The following is a 6,712-nucleotide window of genomic DNA, read 5'->3' as shown; positions in this document are numbered from 1 at the left end:
ATCACCTGCCTCAGCTCAACAGAAGTGCCACCTAACCGAAGTGCAGAAACGTGGGTTTTCATTTCTGTTTATTTTTATCTATTTCCGATTGTGAAAGTGGGCATGCTTCAAAACCACTGTCACTACTTGTCATTCACGCTGATGAGACGACATTACTCATATTATTCATCACAGAAGGTAAAACAGGGAAAAAATGACTGTGACCATCACCACCCAAGACGAGAAGGCGAGGGAAGAGGAGGGTCCAGGCACGCAGACGCGCTCGGATTCCTCAGGGGTGCAGGGTATCGCCCCGCCACAGGACTGCATTCTCAGGGGTACAGAGCAGGAGAGGGTCGGGGAGGGCCAGGAGTGAACCCATGATTTGGATGCAAAGCCCGAGCTGAACCAGAGTGTCTTCCACTGTGATGAAGGCATGGCACCCTCGACATCAGGCGGGGTGTTGGCCATGGATGTTGGCAGCACAGTGTTTCAAACAGACTTTCTCAGTTGGCCTGAATCTTAAAACGAGAAGAAAATGACTTCAACAAAGAGATCACATGTTGGGATTTTTAAAAAGTCAGGGATAAAATTTTATTTTATTTGTAACTTTGTAGAGCAGACTTTCTAGAAACCTAGTTTTCAGACTGGGGGGTGGGGAAGGGAAGCATGCTATCTATCAGATTAAGCCCATCAAACATGATACATTTCTAGTGAGATTTAGTTTTGCCTTCATCTTTTAAAAGATTCATCGTTGAAGTTCAATGGTTATAGTAGATATAAAACGCTTTTAAAGCATAATTGACACTGTAACGAAGACTGATCTATCAAGAATGGACTGGGCTAGTTATTCTCTAGGAGAAAGCAGAAATATATCACATTTGTCTATAATGTATTCTAAAGAGTTCTCTGAAAATGTTTAAAATAAATACAAATGTAAAGGGATTAACTTTCAGTTATTGAGAAAATTAAGTCAAATGAATGCCAAATAATACTGCTTCACTAATACTGAGCGGTAACACTGCAAAGAAATCACTAATTGATTTGGTTTAGTTTGAGCTGACTATGAAAATAAAATCAGTTCGAACTTCTTTGACTATGTTAACTGATTCAGTACATTACACGACCGACTCTGTATCGTAGCCTCTCCTGTTAAGAGCACTCAGCTCTTGCTTGGACTCTTTCAAATTCCTACATCCCAGCAACTCAGGGCCCTGAGACTTCTGAGTGCCGGCTTTCGGTAGTGGCGGGGTAGGGGCGGGGTTCTCCAGCTCCTGGCGACTCTGGATTGGGTCGTCACATCTGGCCAGGAAGCATGAGCTGGCTCTGGAGTCAGAGGCGGGACTGAACCAAGCTCTGCAACTCACAAGCTCTGTGGCCTTGTCTAAGCTACCACACCTCTCTGAGCATCTCCGACGCAGGGCTGTTTGGAAGCACAGTAAGTACCGAGGCACGGTAAATGCTTAGTAAGTGTCTGCTGTCTGCCCTTCCTGGAGGGTTAACTCCGGGACGATTCTGGGCACAGCAGTCCCGCTCTTCACTCGCTAGGCAGCCTTGGGGGCGTTGGGCAAACTTTCATAGCTTTAGTTCACTCATATGTACATGGGAGGCAACACCATCAACAATTAGAAATAAGTGCCACGGTCAAATATTAGGGTCTGGCATGACAAGGAGCCATAAGTAAGCGTGCTGATCTCAGGCCTACTGATATGCACAGTGCTAGGAGCCGGGAGATTAAGGGTGAGCAAGGCCAAAGTAGCCACTGCCCTTCTTCCTGTACAGACTAGAGCAGGGGAAAGACATTTAAACGCTAGGCGGCTAGGAGAGTAAATCTGTGTTCTGTCTGAGCACTCGTACTGTTCCCAGCTCATGTTCAGTCAGGCCCAGACCGTGCTGTTTAACACACAGGTCCCATCAGGAGTGCAGGACCACCGTCTTGCAGGCAGTTCGTTTTCATTTGAACGGGTAATAATAGAGAGTCTGTGAAAACTGTGAATTAATGAATTACCTAGCAGCACTGTTAGATTGTTTATAATTCAGAAAGCATTTTTTGTTTAGGACATTAATAATCATTATTATGACCTGTTCCAAGGCTAGTTACAGTTAGCACAGTGCTGACAAACTACACCCAGAGGAGCAGTATTTTAGAGAAGACAAAAGAAGGCAAAAACCAGTAGTTTGAAGCGAGCACTGAAAACGCTCATCAGGATAGTAGCAGAAATAATAACTCTGTATAAGGTGATAGGACAATGTAATTCATGGACATGTACCAGCCTAAGCAATTTGTTACTATCTGAAGAGAGGACGACCACGATGACTACGGACATACAGCTGGTACTGAATCAGGCCGGAAGACGTTGTTTTTAAAAAGGAAATGGATGATTCAGAGCAATAAGTCTTTACTTTTAAACGACAATTAAAAGAAATCACTGTTTCTTAATCGTGATCATAAATTCAAATACGACGACACCGCAAGTCTTTGGACCCTTGTAAAAAGCGTTACGTAAATTCGCAGTGCTTCTGAGAGTGAAGAAGAAAAACATATCCTTTTTGAAAATGACGCTACCCTTTAGCATCCACAGTGTACCAAAGCCCTCTGAGTGGCCGTGCGGTGGGAGCTCTGAGGCCCGCTGCGCGGGGTCGGAGGGCTGGCTCCCTCGGGTCCCCTCCTTAAGTAACTGCTGGACTAGGGCCGGCCACTTAACTCACGTCGTCAGCCTCAGCTCCTTCACCGCGAACCACCACCTGCCCTGCTCGGTTACGAAGTTCACATGAGATAACACGAACTTTACTCCGAAGACAGTGAGACGCCACACGACGGTAAGGCATTCCAGTGGGACCGCCGGAGACGACACTCACTAGTCTCTAAGTGCCCGTGTCCGTGTGCGCAACTGAGTTCACGTGATGCTGCAACCGAACCACAAACTCACGAGTGCCAACGGCCACCTGCAGCTAGGCGTGCGCGCGGCACTTGCCCTTGCCCTGCGGGATCTCACGCAGCCTTGCCACGGCTGTGGGCGGAACTGTTCGTGTGAAGCCTTTCTCATCTGAGATATGACACACCCGAGGCCCCCAATTACCCAGAGCTGGCGTATGCTCCGCCCGAGCGCGTGCCCTTCCCCACTGCACGGTCCCCACCCACGTCGAATATCAAAGGAGAGGCTCGCAGTGCCGCTTCCATTTTGCTCACTCTCCGGCAAATCGCAGAGGTGCCAGGGTTGCTGCGAGAATTACGGATTTCTGCCAAGACCCGTTAAGACGGTGATGAGCAAAGTCTGGACTTGGACAATAAGAAAGAAATCTTACGCAGTAAATAAACGAAGGGGGATTACACGAAGATCACATCTCTTTTCGTTACAAATAGTTGGCAAAGAGAAATCGGAAGCTTTAAAAAAAATTCAGTATCCTTTGGTTGTTCTTAATTTAAATTGAATTCATTTATCAGGTTAATCCCTGTTTGGTGGAAGTCAAAGCCAGGGAAAATCATAAAGCATTGTCAAGAAAGCTGAGCTAATATTCTCTAGGTGTTGACATCAAACAAATGCCGATGAGATGCAGATGTCAAACCAGCGATAAATGAAGAATTGCACAGAGAAGAGTAAAAAGTAGGTCAAAGGCAGGTTACCGTCTGTGTTTAACCACTGATTAAAGAAAAAGTCATCTTCATCACAGAAAGTTTGGTGCTGCCATAAAATGTATCCCCCCCAAAGAAAATAAACTTACCTTTGGTTTTTTGATCAGCAGCCTGAAAAAAAAAAAAATAAAATCAGAACCTCTTTAGGAATAATAATGTGTGCGATGGCCACAACTAGGAACGTTTACAAGCAAACTTTAACATTGGAAATTTAAAAAAGTTTTTGCCCAATTTAATTTATTAAAATTTATTACTGGGAAAAATGTATAACTGTCTACATGTTACTTAATCAATTATAGGCCAATATTGATCTAATGGCAAAGCAGTCTACCTGGAAGCTCATCGGAGCTCTGTATTTTAATACAGTCTAAAAGGTTTACAGCTTAAATTACAAGACACATTAAACTAATAAGCGAGAACGAAAACAAATGGCATAACTTGGCATATTAAATGCCACAGAAATCAAGCGTGACTATGAGAGTTAGGACTTTTAATTTTTAACATCTACTAACAGGATTTGTAAAAGAGCATCTGCCAAAGATGCCAAAGTTGTTTCTAGCTTTTCTAATGAAATCAGCCGAATGGCCCTTTCCTCACTTCTTGGCCAGGACTTCTGCGGACGGTTCGCTTTAGGTAGAGCAGGGTGAGCATTTCCCACCAGAACTGCCATCGAACGTCTTAGCAGCACAGCTCGGCTACTTCTGGGGCCCTGAGACAGGCCCCCTGCGGCTGTCACCCTGCACCATTTCACTAGCACGGGCTACATTTCGTAATGACGCTTAGCACGCTGGCTTTTTAGAGCAGCAGCGCGACGCCCGCGACGTCCAGGCTGCGGTGATGCCACCGCCACGCCCGTGGCGCAAGGGCAGCGGGGCAGCCAGACCTTTTTCTGGGCACCTTCCTTCTTTTTCTTTTCTTCCTGCTTTTTCTTTTTCTTTTCTTCCATCAAACGTTCCTCTTTTTGTGTTTCTTGTTCTTTCTCCCTATTAAATACAAAGAAAAGCGGTATTAGCATGTCCATTTTAAGTTGAAAAATGAAAACATTTAAGTCATTGTTTCGCATATGGCATAAAGGGCACTTTGAGAAGAGGTGTCAGAAACGGACGGTCCCCACGACTGTACATCTCTGCACGTCAGGTCCCCCGACTTCTCTCGCGGGTCATTCATTCAGCCCGCATTGGCCGGACACCGACCTTTCATCAGGTGATAAGGGCACAACACGGGGCAGGACACACCTGCCACAGCCCAGCCCCGGGCCAGTATCCCTCAGGGACCACCATCCTCAGAGTCATGGGGGGAACCTGTTAAAAATACAGGGTCCTGGGTTCCGCAACAGCCTGACCAAATCGGAATCTTCGGGGAGGATTCCCGTGCATGCTAAATTCCACGTCTGTTTGACGAACCAAGTGTTTTTAAACGAAGGTTCCTGCACAGCGTGGCGAGCTACTGTAGGGACACGCGGGCGCACGGCACAGAGCCGTAGCTGACAGGGGCCAGGCAGCCTGCGGGTGGGGCCTCGAATGCCGCGGAAGCGTTCGGCCGGCGCGCGGTGGCGGGCCCCGGGCCCGTTATCCACCCATCGCCTGCGGCTCCGAGCTCACCCTCCGCACACGTTCTGCAGCAAGACAGTTCCTGTAAACGGGTCCCTTCCCGTGGGCGCGGGGAGCTCTGTCGGTAGAGGGAACTGGGGGGACACTGCGGGAGGTGGGGGGCAGGTCAGCATGTGGCTATGAGGACCCAAGGGTAACCCTAGCCAAGGGCCGAGAAAGGACAGTCCCTCAGTAGCCCTGTAGCTCTGCTGTGGTCCAGCGTCACCCTCCTGTGACCTTTTCAACACGGACACTGTGCTCCAGGCCTCCTGTTGCCTGTCCTGCCCCGACACTTGTCTCTCGTGGTCCTCCCAGGGACATGGCGTCCCACACGGCGTGCCCCGCTTCCTCTGCACACCCAAAGGCCCAGCCGTGCAGGTGCAGCTTGCTACCAGGGCGCCCACTTCCTCCCGTGCGCCCACGCCACTGGCTTTCCTGGGCTGGGCCTGCACCCCAGAGAGCGCTTCCTGCGTCCAGCGACTGCAGACCAGCTGCGGCCTGGGCAAACCCGGGGCTGCTGTCTTCCAGCGGGTGGCAACGACACCCTCCTCGGGGAGTGTGGACCCCAGCCCTGGGGAGGCGGCGCTCTTCCAGTCGGTCCTCCCTCGGGTCCTCACCCTCAGCCCCCCGTACCACAGTTTTCTGCACTTGCTCTTTTACCAAAGTTCAATTATTCTTCATAATAACCTTCCCCTCTGTGTCACCATGTGGCTTCTACCTCCCGACGGGGCCCAGACTGATGTGGGCGGGAAGGAGGATCTGACAGACTAAGGAGAAGGAACGACCTGTAAACACGTCTCCGCAAAACGTCGCCGCCCACCTGTCACTGCTGCTTCTGAATTTATTGATTTTGGAGTTTGTTTTTAATTTGTAAATGTGTTCTGTGTGTAACTACATGCATGAGGAATTTGCACCTCGTGTCAGTTTGTACCTGTTTCAAGACTATCATAATAAAAGTGATTTAAATCAACACGAGGGCGCTGCTTAGAGACGATTCTTCCTGTGCAACAGTGCTTCTCCGTCCTGGCTGCTCACCAGGGTGACCTGGGAAGCGTTACAGACGCCCAACGCCAAGGCCACAGCCCTCTCGGGAACTCGGGGCGGGGTGCTCAGGCCCCAGCAGCTCTTAAGGCTTCCAGAGACTGCGGGCTCAGCCAAGGCAGAGAAAGGGCGCTGTCACAGCGGGCCCGCCCATTCGTCAAGTCTGGAAAACAGTTCCATTCATCACCTTAGACGATACTTTCCAGGAATATTTTCAAGCGAGAAGGTGCACAGGCGCTAAGATCTGCACTTAGCCGTTCTCAGAAGGTCCCGGCAAGCCCCATGACGGGCTGGTGTGACAACTGTCACGTTGCTGCCATGCGCCTCGGGGAAAAGTGAACTGAAAACCAGGTGGCCGGCGGCCCAGCCGCTGCCACACTCCCTTAATCCACAGGCGGCACGATGAAAGCCTCCCGTTACCTGTCCTGAGCTGAATGAGAGCGGGCACGTAGAGCTGCGTTATTAAAAC

At 49.4% G+C, this 6,712-nt stretch overlaps 1 protein-coding gene across 1 annotated transcript in view; it reads right to left on the bottom strand.

Moving 5' to 3' along the window:
- The window catches only part of TNRC6C (trinucleotide repeat containing 6C), an 86,667-nt gene extending 82,118 nt beyond the window's left edge, over positions 1–4,549 (bottom strand). The window contains exons 1-2 of the mRNA XM_023531630.1: positions 4,497–4,549; positions 3,703–3,724 (exon numbers count right to left, since the gene is read on the bottom strand). The gene's annotated coding sequence lies outside the window, so the exon portion shown is untranslated. The remainder of the gene's footprint in view (positions 1–3,702; positions 3,725–4,496) is intronic.
- Positions 4,550–6,712: the final 2,163 nt, after the last annotated feature.

The sequence above is a fragment of the Pteropus vampyrus genome, unplaced genomic scaffold, assembly GCF_000151845.1.
Source record: "Pteropus vampyrus isolate Shadow unplaced genomic scaffold, Pvam_2.0 Scaffold72, whole genome shotgun sequence".
In the NCBI taxonomy this organism is placed as follows: domain Eukaryota; kingdom Metazoa; phylum Chordata; class Mammalia; order Chiroptera; family Pteropodidae; genus Pteropus; species Pteropus vampyrus.
This window is presented reverse-complemented; position numbering and strand designations above follow the sequence as displayed.